Source organism: Manis javanica, chromosome 9 (assembly GCF_040802235.1).
Source record: "Manis javanica isolate MJ-LG chromosome 9, MJ_LKY, whole genome shotgun sequence".
Lineage (NCBI taxonomy): Eukaryota > Metazoa > Chordata > Mammalia > Pholidota > Manidae > Manis > Manis javanica.
The window spans coordinates 34719367-34734010 of NC_133164.1; the positions used below are offsets into that span (position 1 = coordinate 34719367).

At 34.9% G+C, this 14644-nt stretch overlaps 1 long non-coding RNA gene across 1 annotated transcript in view; it reads left to right on the forward strand.

The window, feature by feature from the left end:
- Positions 1-478: 478 nt before the first annotated feature.
- LOC140843513 (uncharacterized) overlaps positions 479-14644 on the forward strand; it is a 45960-nt gene continuing 31794 nt past the window's right edge. The window contains exon 1 of the long non-coding RNA XR_012121350.1: positions 479-609. This is a non-coding gene — a long non-coding RNA (uncharacterized lncRNA). The remainder of the gene's footprint in view (positions 610-14644) is intronic.

Sequence of the window (14644 nt, forward strand, 5' to 3'; positions counted from 1 at the left end):
TCAATTTGTTTCATTAGATTATTATAATTTCATTCTCTAATGGAAAATAATTTATTTTTTTGGTAGGAGATTTGTAGTGAACTGAGTATCTTGCTAAAATATTGGAATTATATAATCTTTCTACTAAAAACAACATATGTCTTAGTACTAGGAATTAGATTAAAGTATGGGTGTCCTGGATAGATTGTAATAAAGGCTGCTTCTCTTGGTAAACCTTAAATGTCTAAGCTCTTCATAAGTGATGAGTATCAAAGGTAATATGGGAAGTAAGAAGTGAGGGACCCAGGCTAGGATAACTTAATTTTTTAAGCTGGTCTCTTAAGTGAGATAAACATGTTAGCTGTAGTACACAAGCAGTACTTTAAAAGCCAGCTTTTTAAATGCTTTACATTTATTCACTTGGTAATGGGTATTATTAATACTCTTTAGTAAAGCTTTTTAAAAAATTCTTCTTCTTTTCGATTCTTCCAGGAGGAAGAGACGGTTTCTCTGTACACTGCTGCTGGAGTGTGGTGTTGGCACAGAGAGGCCCCAGTGAGACATTCAGGACTGATGGTCAAGATCATGTGGACCAGAAGCCCTTCCCTATTGGGAGATTCATCTTCCAGGGTGAGTTTGGAGTTTCTGCTGTTTCCTCAATTCAGGATTGAGAAAGTTCTTTAACTCCTGGTTCATAATCCCACCCACACCTAAACTTTCTAAAAAATGTGTATCTGTCTACAGTGTACAGAGGTGTACTTAGTGATGAATATCAGTGCTTCAAGAAAAATTGTCAGAGGAGATGATCTGCTCACCAAGAACTGCACATACATTGATGAGTGGACTGAGAGTCAGAACTGACAGGCTTTTTTTATTGTCACAAGTGATTATTAATTAACAGTTCAAATAAGTAGAACTCACTTTGATGGATACTAATGGTTAAATGCAGAAATATCACTAAAATATTCTTTTACAATAACCTGAAAATTTCTAAATGATACTAATAGATCTAGCTGACATTTTCAAATAATTGATATTTTCTTAAGATATATCCTAAAAATATTTAAAATAATAGTTTTCCTATTTTTTTCAACTCTATTTCTTGTTAAACTACCAAATGAATTTATGGTCATGTGTAAATTTCTTGTATTTTTCAAATACTGTTGGATATGGCTTGGAATTTAGAGAAAATAGACCTTATTTCATTGGTCTCCATGAACACTTTGTAGTTGCAATGATAATGCATATCACTAAATTTCTCAAATAAATTCCCAGTGAGCTAAACAAAAAGTAAAAAATTAAAAAAAACAAAATTAGCATTGAGAAGAATACCTGTTTTTTTTTGTTTTGTCATTGTTAGATGGAGTATTCTATAGACGCATTAGGTCTAGTTGGTTTATAGTATTGGTCCAATCTCCTTTTCCTATGTTAATTTAACATCTATCTAGTTCTTCTATCCACTATTGAAAGTGAGTTACTAAAGTCTCAATTATAATTTTTTTTTGGGGGGAGGGCATCTCTCATATTTATTGATCAAATGGTTGTTAACAACAATAAAATTCTTTATAGGGGACTCAATGCACAATCATTAAGCCTAATTCTCAACAGTCTCCAATCTTCTGAAGCATAACGAACAGTTCTTACATGGTGAACAAGTTCTTACATAGTGAATAAGTTCTTACATGGTGAACAGTGCAAGGGCAGTCATCACAGAAACTTTCGGTTTTGATCACGCATCATGAACTATAAACAATCAAGTCAGATATGATTATTTGTTTGATTTTTATACTTGATTTATATGTGAATCCCACATCTCTCCCTTATTATTATTATTATTTTTCTAATAAAATGCTGAAGTGGTAGGTAGATGCAAGATAAAGGTAGAAGACATAATTTAGTGCTGTAAGAGGGCAAATGTAGATGATCAGGTCTGTGCTAATAGACTAAGTATTAATCCAAGCTAGACAAGGGCAACAAAACATCCACAGATGCATAAGATTTCTCTCAAAACAGGGGGAGGGGGTGAGGTTCTAAGCGTCACCTCTGTTGATCCCCAATTTCTCACCTGATGGCCTCCCTATGACTGTGCCTGTCTTAGGTTGTTCTTCCCTTGAGGAATCTTACCTGTCTCTGGCTAACCAGTCATCTTCTGGGGCTGTACAGGGAAATGTAAAGTTGGTAAGTAAGAGAGAAACAATATTGTTTGAAAAGGTTAGGTTTTTACTTCTGTGGCTTCTATGCCCAGCATTTGTCTTGAGGTATCTTTACCACTTGGAAGAATTATGATACTTGGTAATTTTCGATATGAGGCACGAATTCTACTTAAGGGTTGTAATTAGGAAGGAAGAAGAAAAGCTGTAGAAGTAGCAGACGGAAGAAAACATGGGAAGATTGATTATTTCTTTCACATATCTTCTTGTAGAGTAACATAAGCATGTATAGGTTTTATCAATTATCATTTTATATTGACTATTTCTCCCTTCAATTCTTTCAGTTTTTGCTTCATGTATGTTGGACCTGTATTTTCAAGTACATCTATATTTATATCTTTCTGATGTAATGACCCTTTTATTATTAGCAAGGTTTTTTTAGTCTCTAGTAACAACTTTTTGTCTTTAAGTCAATTTCATCTGATATTAACATAGTCACTCCACTCTTTCTGTTTTACTTTTTGCATAGTATACATATTTTCTCCATCCATTCACTTCCAACCTATTTGTATCTTGAATGTAAAGTATATCTCTTATAGATAGCGTATACTTTAAATTGTGGGTTTTTTTAAGCTGTTCTATGAGTCTCTGACATTTGATTGGGTATTTTAATCCATTTTCATTCAATGTAATTTCTAATAAGGTAGGATTAATTTCTGGAATTGAAATGTAATTTTCTATTTGTTTTATGTCACTTCTGTGCCAAATTCAGGCTTGGTGAAGACAACTATTCATCATCTAGAGTTCCTTGATTTTGAGCTATATGCAGTAACTGATGAAGTGTTGGAGTTTCTGTTATTTACTTCTTTATATTAATATAGACAAACCAAGAAATTTTTTTTTAAATTACAAGAACTATAAGAAAACAAAATATGGTATAAGTGGTCCTCAATTTCTTTTAGTCAATTAAAATTGAGCACACATGAAATAAAACAAATTTTCAGTTGAATTATTAAGATTTTGATTTACAAATTACCATGTATGGTTGTAGCACGTCTTATTTTGTGAAGTAGGAAGAATTGCAATTTTAGTCTATTTCTATATATGTGGGATAATAATCAGTGGAGGTACAATCAAATCAGATTTTAAAGAATAATTTATTTTTCCCACTTATGATAAATTATAAGGCAGGAAAGGAAAGTACAACTTTAATTCAGCTCTTCATGGTTGAGGATTTTTAATCAACATAGCCACCAGGTGCCTAATTTTTCCCTTTTGTTATAATTCTTTTCTGTACTCAGTAACAATTGCGGATAGTAACGATTATAGATTATAGTAGTAGAGGCTACATTTATTGAATTTGTACTCTGATCCAGGCCATAAGCTATTAGTGCACAATCTCCTGTTAATATGCTTACTTTTCTTAACCTCTCTGCTTCTTTCTCTTTGTCTCTGTTTCTCTATAAACTCAGCCTCTTCATTCAACCATAAGAGCTGCTGGTTTACAAATGCTCCTCAGTTATTAATAATAAGATTTTTGTTTGAAAAAAAAACCTCAGTCATAAAATCATGTGTGCTCAAGTCTGAGATTCATGCAGTAGGAGAAAACTGGACTGTGTTCTGCCACAATGTATATATTAGCTCAAAAGAAATGGGAACCAATAATGGTGTGTGGGGTGTGTGTGTGTGTATGTTTGTATAAAGAAATTTATCTGAAGAAATTAGCTAATTCTATTGTGAAGGCTGGCAAGGCCAAATCTGCAGGGTGGGCTGGCAGGCTGGAGACCAGAGCAGAGCCCATTCTATAGTTCAGATCCAAAGGGAGTCAGGCTGGAGACACAAATAAAAGCTGATGTTTCAGTTCAAGTCCAAAGGCCATTGGCTTGCAGGATTCCATCTTGCTCAGACTTTCAGCTGACTGTATGAGACCCACTCACATAGTAAAGAACTTTCTGTTACACTCAGACTCCACCAACTTAAATGTTAATCAGTCGAGAAACATCTTCACAGGAATTTCCAGAATAATGTTTGACCACTTATTTGGATACCATGGCCTAGCACCCCCTATCAACTTGGCGCCCAAATGCATCTCCTTAAACCCTATTTAATTTCCGAATAAAGAGAGTAACAGTGTTATACTTCCATCTGACATGGCTTTAACCATCCTTCATACAACAGAAGACATAACTCTTTGCCTAGGAGGGGATGAAAAGTCCTTGAGTGATATTTACTTTTCTTGATACTCCATGATTTAAATATTATGACATAAAATTAACAAAAATATTGTGAGATGAAGTCAGTACATGTAATGTCACATGATAGGGGGATAAGAGAGGGAAGGAAACAAAGGTATTTCATTTAAGTATATATAAATATATATATATATATATAAGATACACATTACATATCTCTATATAGATATAGACATCACACAGACACATATATATCACACAAACATTCAGAACAAAATAAGGAAGAAATGCTTGTGACAATTAAAGTTCTCATTTCTATAACTGGTCACGTAATCATAGCTGGTATTTGTAACTACCTTCTTCCACTACTCATTCCATATTTCCCTTTCCTTCCTAAAGCACCTCAGGTAGTCATGGTTCTTTACCCGGTTAAATGACACAAATTTCATTCTTAAGAGTATAGGCTACTACTAGACCTGCCTGGATTGGACTGCCATAGTTTTCCACTGTTTTTTATCAAAGGCCCTGGTGCTAATAAGAGACTCCCTAAGGGGTCTCTTATATTCCAAACATACTCTTCCTTCCTCTGCTGTGAAGTAGCGGTCCAGTTTCCCCTTGGTAGTCAGAATCATTCAGCCTAGCCAATACCATAACTCCATTTTTGCCTGTTGTTTTGGAGGCATGAAGAGTCCAAAGTGACTGGGTGGCTGTCTTAACTTCTAGTTCAAAGGAATCATTGTTTTGTCTTCTGGTGGAAGTATTCTTCTCTCTAGAACTAAGGCATGTAGGACAAAAGAGAATAAGATTGCAGGGACAGGAAGCAAATATTTTGCTACTAGATCACTAGGTCTAACAGTAAGTGATTCAACTCCTATTTTCACACTTCTATTCCTTTACCTTTGGATCCTGGACATCAAAGAAAGGTGCCATATATTGGATGCAGATTCAGAGCATATGCAGCCTCTTAGAGAACCTTGCCTCAGTCTTATAAGGTATTGCCATCTAGCTTGCACTATAACTGAGTTTTTAAAAAGCCATTCCCTGATTTAATATTAATATCGCCCCCACAAATGTTAATGTCATCCAAAAATACCTTCACAGAAATATTCGAAATAATATCTACCTCATTATCTGGGCTCTTGGGCCCAGCCATGTTGACACATAAAATTAACCATCACAGTGCATATAAATCTTTCAGATCTTACACACTGAGTGAAGAGTAATGTTTCATAGGTAAGTAACTGTGATGTGAAGAGGAAAGAGGGTACTATCCTCCATCCCATACTGCAAGTGGTATTTTAGATATCCTTGGCTACTTTGAATATTTACAAATTTATTCTGATGGGCCCAAATCATCATATCTTGAAGCTGTTTTCTTCCTCATGCTATGTACTTAAAAGCACATAATTTCTTTCTCTCAACCTTCCTTGACACCAAATTCTAATCTGATGAGTTCCATTTTGTGAAAACTTCCTTTCTCTTTGGTGAACAGATCACCGCACATCTGCAGCAAGCTGTCCTCCAAGAGAACTTTCACTACACATAGTGCCAGTCTCGTACCCAGCATGTGCTTGAGGCATTTTAGTTCTGTGTGGCATTGGCTGCTGTCAGAGCCTGTTGCTCTGAAATTTCTTTAACTTACTAAATGTGCTTAAATAAAATCTTCTCTCATATGCCTACATTTGTTTCAATTAGGGATTCAATTGCCACTGATTTCCGCACTGAAGCATTCTTTCTTGGAGAAGTGCTCATAGTCCTAGGCAGAATCAAACACTGTTTAATTTTCTCCCAGACACTTCTTTCCCCAGATTTGGATTGTTCTGTCCTTGAATAACTTTACTATTTCAATAGTGGCACCTGTGTTTCCTTTGAATCACTGTTTTCCTGTTGTGAAAAGATATGATTCAAAGTTTCCAATTCCATATGGTCACATATTACATCACTGGGTACCTACTGAGCACCTCATATGTTCAGGCACCCGTTAGGCCATTGGGGTTCATCAGTGACGGAGATAGATAAACATCTCTTCTCTCATGAGACTTCAAGTTTCTTCTGCTCCATTCAGGTTACTTAAGCTGAATGTTTTAACATTTTATTCTTACTTTTAATTAGTCACTTTTCTTTTCTACCACATGTGAATCTTTTGAGAACAATGGAAATGTAAAGACATTTTCACAAAAACACAGGTAGAGTGTTTATCAGCAACAGAATTTCGCTTCACTAGTCAACAGAATGCAAATTAAAACAGCAGTGAAATCAGATTTTGCATTGAATGAGAGTAGTACAAGCCAAATTTGAAAATTAAGGAACAGAAATTTCACTAATTAGTGAAATTAAGGAACAGAAAAACTCTCATATACTGTGGGAGAATAATTTGTGACTAATACTTTGAAACATAATTTGGCAGGTATCGTATAAATTTCAACACACATCCATCCTTCAATAAAGCGATTTCTAGGTACAAAACCTACAGAAAGCTTTGCACATGGACATTAAGAGAAATATTCAAGAACATTTTTTTGAGTAAGCAAAAGAACAAAATAAAGTGACAAATTTATACATTAGCACCACACATAAAAATAATGCATAAACATTGTCTATAGTGATATCAAGGTAAGCCAGATTAAACATTAAAGAAAATATGCTAACCCCAATCTAAAAATAAGCAAAGTTACTCATAGTCGCAAAAATCTGGAAATAATGTCCATCAACAGAACAATATATAAGTAAATTGCAATATATTCACAAAATAGGACATTATAAAGATCAAAAATAAATTAATAAATTAATTGGTTTTGCAAGGATGGCAAGGATTAATTTTAGTAACAAAATCCAGTAAAAAAAAAGTCAGAAAATGTCATTTCAATGTGATGCTCTTTCATAAGGCTCTAAAACAAGGGAAATGTTTTATGTATTAATTAGATATCCATACATATGTACATAGATATACATACTGTGAAATACTGAAGGAAGGCAAGGAAGCAAAACATGTAAAATGCAAGACAGTGAGATTAAAACTTTACACACACATAATTTTTTTATTTGGCAATGTTTGGTTCTTAAGTGTGTGGAGAATTTAAAGGTGTTCATTTTATTATCGTGTCATCACTTATATGTATAACGTGTTTTTTCGCAGTCTATGTATTATATTTTGAAATATTCAATATAAAATATTTAAAATACAGTAAAAAGAAATAGAAATTGAAGGAGGTGGTATAGTGTTTCTTACTCTTATCTGATAGTAATAAATCAAAGGCCAAAATGTAATATAAGATTGTTTTGTAACCTTGACCAACCTTAGCATTTTGTGATTTCACCCCAAGATTGCAGTCCTGGATGAGAAAGTGAAATAAGCAAAAATTGTCCAAGCACCAAAGCCTAAAATTCCCATACATTTAAGCCTTGTCACTTTTGAGGTGAGCCTTGTCTCGCATAAAAGACTCCTTTTCCTACCATCAGAATGCTGTGCTGTCTATCCCCTATGCCTGTAGAAGCAGCTGTGACCAAGTGCTGAGGTTCACTGGACACAGAGGTCTGCACAGTCTGTTCATTTAACCCGTGCAGCTTGCATTGCTCAGCCCCACACCTGTTACAAACATTCACCTGCCTGCACACACCTGCTGCAACAGCTGCATCAAAAGGCTAGTTCTTGCCATGGAATATTTGGGTCCCAAAATGTCACTCCTTTTGCCAATTTCTCAGTATTTCCTTGCCAAGGCCCCATGTGTTAGAGTGTGAAGGTAATAACTTGGCATATAATCCTAAAATCCAAGCTTTGAAACAACTAGGAAGTAGGTATAGAATGAGATAGAGATCAAAATCAACATGATGTGCTGTCTTCTTATAGGAGATTGCAGCTTGTGTTTGAGACCAAAATGATCTTTTTAATCCTTCCTTCACCACCACCCTAGACCTCTGGACCCGTTGAATGGGATGGTCAGTTTCCCAGCCAGCTTTTCAGAGGATTTCACTCTAGCTTGTATAGCATGGTTAAAGATATGGAGCAGAAGTCAGTTTTACATTTTATTGGTGACAGTATAAATTGCTAGAATCATTTTGAAAAATTATTTGTTGTTATCTTATAAACTTAAACATACAAACACATTTCCTGTATTGTATAGGATGTTTATAGCAAAATTATATACAAATACACATGCAAATTATGTGAGGTTGACATTGATTCTTCCTAAATTGTAGGTTATTTTATAGGTTATTTTAAATATGTACTGGTTTTTTACATTATAAATATTATATAGTATTTATTTTTATATACTTATATTAATATAATATTTATTATATTAATAAATATATTTATTAAATATTATTTATTATTGGATACAAGTTTTCAAATATATAGTAGTGCTCATTTTGTACTGGGAAACATGATATGTATTGTTCTCATGCTCATCAACTTAATCTTTATAATATTTTATGTGGATAGAAGATTTGCCCCATCTTAATTGTGATCAGCATGATTTACTTTCAGTGTAAGCTGTGACTCAAGCCCTAAATATTCTTTCATGTCTTAAATGTGCCTCAGATGTTTGATGGCTACAAAAAACAATTAGAAATATAGATACTGCTTTGAAGAAGCTCACTGAGAAATAGAGAGAAACAGACATGAAAACAAATGCAATAAATTATTTTATACATGCCTTGTCTAAATTTGTATTGGTTATAGTAGGTGTAGGAAAGGTGATTACTAAATCTCTATTTAAGAATATTGTGCCAGGAATGGCTTTTAAAATGCAATATAATTTGAATAGAGTCACAGACTAGAAGATGATTTTACTAGGCAGACTAATGTGGCAGAAACTTTTCTGGGAAGAAAATCAGAGTATCCAGATTGTAGAAATTTTAAATAACCAAAAGCTGCAAAGACCTTATTTCTAGAAAGACAGAGGCTTTTACTTCATAGATATCTTTAAGGAAAGAATAACTGGAAGTATAGCTAACTATTTCACATTTCTTTAATATCAGAAGGAAAATAGCATGATAGAGAAAAATTGTCTTTATTTGGACTTTGCATTAAAGAGATTTAAAATGTTAAATCTTATGTATTAGCAGCAAATGAAAAATCATCTATTCACTTTTTCTTAGGAATGCACAAAGACTGGTGAATTTCATTATGGCTGAGAGATAAATCTCATAAGTTTGTACTCTTTAAATCAGATACCCTTTACTTTATTCATCAGAGCCATTTTGAATTTCATGCCCTCCAGTTATAAGTGTTGCCCGTTTGTAGGAAATTCGTTTCAGTATTAGTCCATAATATCACCACTGAGGGAGAAGTTGGCACTGTATAATGAAACTAGTAGTGTTTCGCATATGTAGCCATCTCTAAAAACTAACGTGTTATTTTCATGGGAACAAAATAAGTATTCATTTATGACTATTTCCTTATTGTCTATATATTAAACAGTTTCAGGGGAAAATTGCCAGTAATTTATACTTTTAAGATGGGCATGAGAAAATATCTGATTTCATATACAATAATACTCTACTTATCATGTACAGGAATATTTAACAACTTCAAATACAAAATAAGCATAATACCGAAAACAATAATATAATCTTTGAGCAGAAAGAAGCATAGGTCTCAACAAAACCCAAATATTTTACTTGGCAGTATTTCCTTTTCATATAGCAGTTTTGTGTAATATTTATAAAACTGATTGAGAGTTGGATTTTCTAGTTCAAATTTGCACTGCAATGTGCATCTCTGCATAAAAGTTACTAATTAAGAAGAAGGATTGCGTCTGTGAAGTACATCAGTAGTCAGAAATGAACACTTTTACTGAGAAGAAATATTTACTTTAAAAATCTAACCAAGCTGTAGTTAAAAAAAACCACACATGTTGCCCTATTAGAGCAATCCTAAGGCATAAGAATAGTTGAATTGTGTTAAATGTTTGTGTTTACCAAAGCAATGCATTAAGAAATCACTCTGATTTATTAGTTTATTTTTCAGATTACAACCAGAATATTTTCTTCAAAGATGGTGATTGATTATGCTACTTTACTTCAGATTTTACTATAACTTCTATTACTCTTAGAAGTTAATCTCCCATATTCAGGTATTTTTCTTTTTATTGCTGGAACATTTTGATTCTGATTTCATGTAGTAATTCAGAAAAATCTCACTTCATCAAAGATATCTCCCTTGAACCTTTTTAGACTAGGTAATTTCTCCCTATCATACAATCTCTGAGTATCTTTTTTTCCCTTTTGAAATACTCATCAGTTACATATACTTGTTCAATGACTCTTTTTACTGAGACTGTAAACCCCATGAGGTCAGATACAAGGATTGTTTTAACCAAATTGCTGTTTAATGAATGAATTTGTACCTGAATAGTAAGATAAATATTTGTTATACTTTGATTTAAAATATCATTGGGAAAAAAATGATGGCAGCATGGGACATAAGGAAGAAACCTCCTCAAAAAAATCACAAAATATGAAAATACAGCAAACATAACTAATCTTGAAAAAATGACCTGACGACTGCAGAACAGACTGCCTACATCTGGAGAAAAAGAGAAGACCTCACAGAAAATGGTAAAGTAACAAAGCTGAATTCTGTGAACCTAACCCTACCCTCACTCCAGCCCAGAAGTAGGAGGAAGAGAAAAGGTGAGAGGAGAGAGTAGAAGCCCAGGACTGCTGAACATCCAGCCCTGGAGATCTGCTTCAGGAGCACAAACCCATATTACATGGTGCTCTGGAGATTAGTGGAGTTGGAAAGCAAAGACAAGCAGAATACTAGGAGAGACTGAGATTCCAGCCACCTATGGAGAACAGGGACGCTCAACTGGAACCCCACAGGCAAAAGAAAACTGGAAAGTTGAAGGACTTCCCAGCAGCGAGAGGGGTGCTAAAGGGGCAAAGATTGTACAGGAGAAAGACCAAGTGGACAAACCTTCCTGGCAGGCTCAGCCAGCAGGTGGGAAACTCTCAGGAGCTTCAGACACTCCATCCCTCTGACTGACAGTGCAGCTCTGAGGCCTCCCACTGTGGTACACAGACTGCTGCTCCTTCCTCCCAGCAGGCACCAGTCCTGCTTACTTGACACTGCTGCCATTGCACCAGGCCACGCTGAGGGCAAGCCCACTGACAGCAGCTACACGGGCATAGCACAGAGGCTCCTCCCTGCATCCATAGCCCACTGGACCTGGCAGTGGAAGCAGGCATTACAGTCAGAAGCCCTCCCAGCCAAGCTCTTTGCAGATCTGCTCGCCTGCCACCCCTGTGATTACTGCAGGTGCTTGGCAGCTCCAGGGAGTAGAGCTTCTGGGCACTAGTGGGCACTGCCTACACAGTTATTATTCCTTAGGAAACACAAAAAAATGAAGCAGCAAAGGAATTTGGTCAAAACAAAATCACAAGAAAAAACACCAGAAGAGGGCTTCAAGAAACTGAAATCACCAATCTTATTGATAAATATTTCAAAATAAAAGTCATAAACATGTTCACAGAACTATAGAAAAATATTCAAGCTCTCAGGCAGGACTTCAACAAAAAGATAGAAAATTTGAAAGGTACAGTATCTGAAATGAAACATACAATGGAAGGATTTAAAAGTAGATTAAATGAAATTAAGGAGAAAGTAAATGAAATAGAAATTAGAGAATAGGAAAACAAAGAAGCTGAGGCACAGAGAGAAAAAAGAATTTCTAGGAATGAAGGAATAATAAGAGAACTGTGTGACCAATCCAAATGGAACAATATTCGCATTATAAGGATACCAAAAGAAGAAGAGAGAGAAAAATAGACAGAAAGTCTCTTTGAGGAAATAACTGCTGAAAACTTCCCCAAACTGGGGAAGGAAATAGTCACTCAGGTCATGGATATGCAGAGATTTCCCAACACAAAGAACCCTAGGAAGACAACACCAAGACATATAAAAATTAAAATGGCAAAGATCAAGGACAAGGAGAGAGTATTAAAAGCAGCCAGAGAAAGAAAAAAGATCACTTATGAAGGAAACTCCTCACGGTATCAACAGACTTCTCAGCAGAAACCTTACAGGCTAGAAGGGAGTGGCATGATATATTTAATACAGAGAAAAAGAAGGGCCTCCAACCAAGAATACTCTATCTGGTAAGATTATTTAAATTTGAGCAGGGATTAAACAATTTCCAGATAAGCAAAAGTTGAGGGAATTTACCACCCACAAACCATCTCTACAGTGTATCTTAAAGGGACTGTTGTAGATGGAAATGCTCCTAAGGCTAAATAGCTGTTACCAGAGAAAATAAAACCTCAGTAAAGGAAGTAGACTAATTACTAAGCAAATACAAAATTAAATCAGCTACTCACAAAGGTAGTCAAGGGATACACAAAGAGTACAGAATATGACACCTAACATATAAAGAGTGTCGGAGGAAGAAGAAGAAGGAAAGGAAAAAAAAAACCTTTACATTGTGTTTGAAATAGCATAATAAGAAATTTAAGACAGACTGTTAGATAGTAAGGAAGCTTTCCTTGAACCTTTGGTAACCACAAATAAAGCCTGCAATAGCAATAAATACATATCTATTTATAATCACCCTAAATGTAAATAAACATAATGCACCAATCAAAAGACATAAAATATGGAATGGGTAAAAAATAAAAGACCCATCTATATGCTGCCTACAAGAGACACATTTCAAACCCAAAGACATACACAGACTAAAAGTGAAGGGATGGAAAAAGATACTTCATGCCAATAATAGGTAGACAAAAGCAGGAGTAGCATTACTTAGACAGAATAGATTTCAAAACAAAGAAAGTAATGAAACAAAGAAAGGCATTACATAATGATAAAGGGGTCAGTCCAACAAGAGGATATAACCATCATAAATATCTATGCACCCAATATAGCAGCACCTAAATACGTGAAACAAATACTAACAGAATTAAAGGGGGAAATAGAATGCAGTGCACTCATCTTAGAAGACTTCAATACACCGCTCACACCAGAAAACAGGCCAACCAGACAGAAAATAAGTAAGGAGACTAAGGCACTGAACAATTCATTAGAACAGATGGACCTAATAGATATCTACAGAACACTCCACTAAAAACAAAAAAGTCCACAAACACATGGAGGCATAACAAAATGCTTCTAAATAATCACTGACCAACTTCTCCTGTAAAATCAGTTAATATAAAAGTTTGAACAAATGAATAAATATATTGTAGGTAATGGGATCAGGTTTCTCATTGTGAGAGAAACAAGTTACAAATAAGAAAAGGAGGAAGCCTACAATGGGTGGGTGGGCAGAGAATATAGAATGACCCCTGCGGTGCTGGATTGGAATCAGAAAGTATAGTGTTGAACTTCTGTTTTAAGGTACTGTTGTTTTAATATATATTAGATATAGAAATAAACATAGATAATGATGCATTGGATTAATAAATACACCAATTTCCTATTTCTACCTACCAAAGGGGCCTAGATCTAGTGTCACCCCAGTTGCAATGAGCACATCTAGCATCCAGATCTTGATATCTATTACCATTCTCCAAAAAAATGAACCTTGGAGAAGTGGATGATTCCTGGAAGAATGCAGGATAAGCTCAGAGCTTCTTTCAGTGACAGAAAAGAAGTGCTAAAAAAAAATTAAAGTTGGATCATATTGAAATGAAAAGTCTCCCAATAGCCAAAAGCTGGAACAATTTGTGCAAAAAGTAATAATAGCATTGGATTATAATCAAATAAGAAATAATCTATGAGTCCATACTGATAGTAATAAATACCTCAATAGAAAATTAAGTGTGGGAGAAGGGATGCCTTTTCCTTACATACGCATTCCAATTAATAAATATAAAAAGAATACAAAGAACAAAACTATGGCCACACTTAACCACACCTTAACATAGTCTCATTAAAATAAAATTTACATTGAAGTTTTTCTCCCACCACTGGCCCGCCCCTGGGCTTTTCTGTGCACATTTTGGGAAAAGACATGCGCACTGAGAGGAATGGGTATATAACCACAATTGCTAATCAAATGACATCACCCTGTCCATTAAAGAGGCACCTCCTGGCTAGTGTGTGACCAAAAGAGCCTCCCCTAAAAGACTGGGGCCTTTGTCTACCTTGACTCTGGCCCACTCTTCCCTTGGAGTGTATTCAAATAAAACTTTCACTTTGCTTTGCAAAACAAAAGAATAAGTAAAATAAAAAGTCAACATTAGAAAGCGATTAGAACACTTGCTGAAGTCAAGATCCACTGATAGATGCTAAAATTAGTTGGCAAATATAAGGAGGAACAGGTTATTTGGGTTCTCAAAATATCTCCCCCAAACCCAAGTTTTTTAAAATTGTAAATG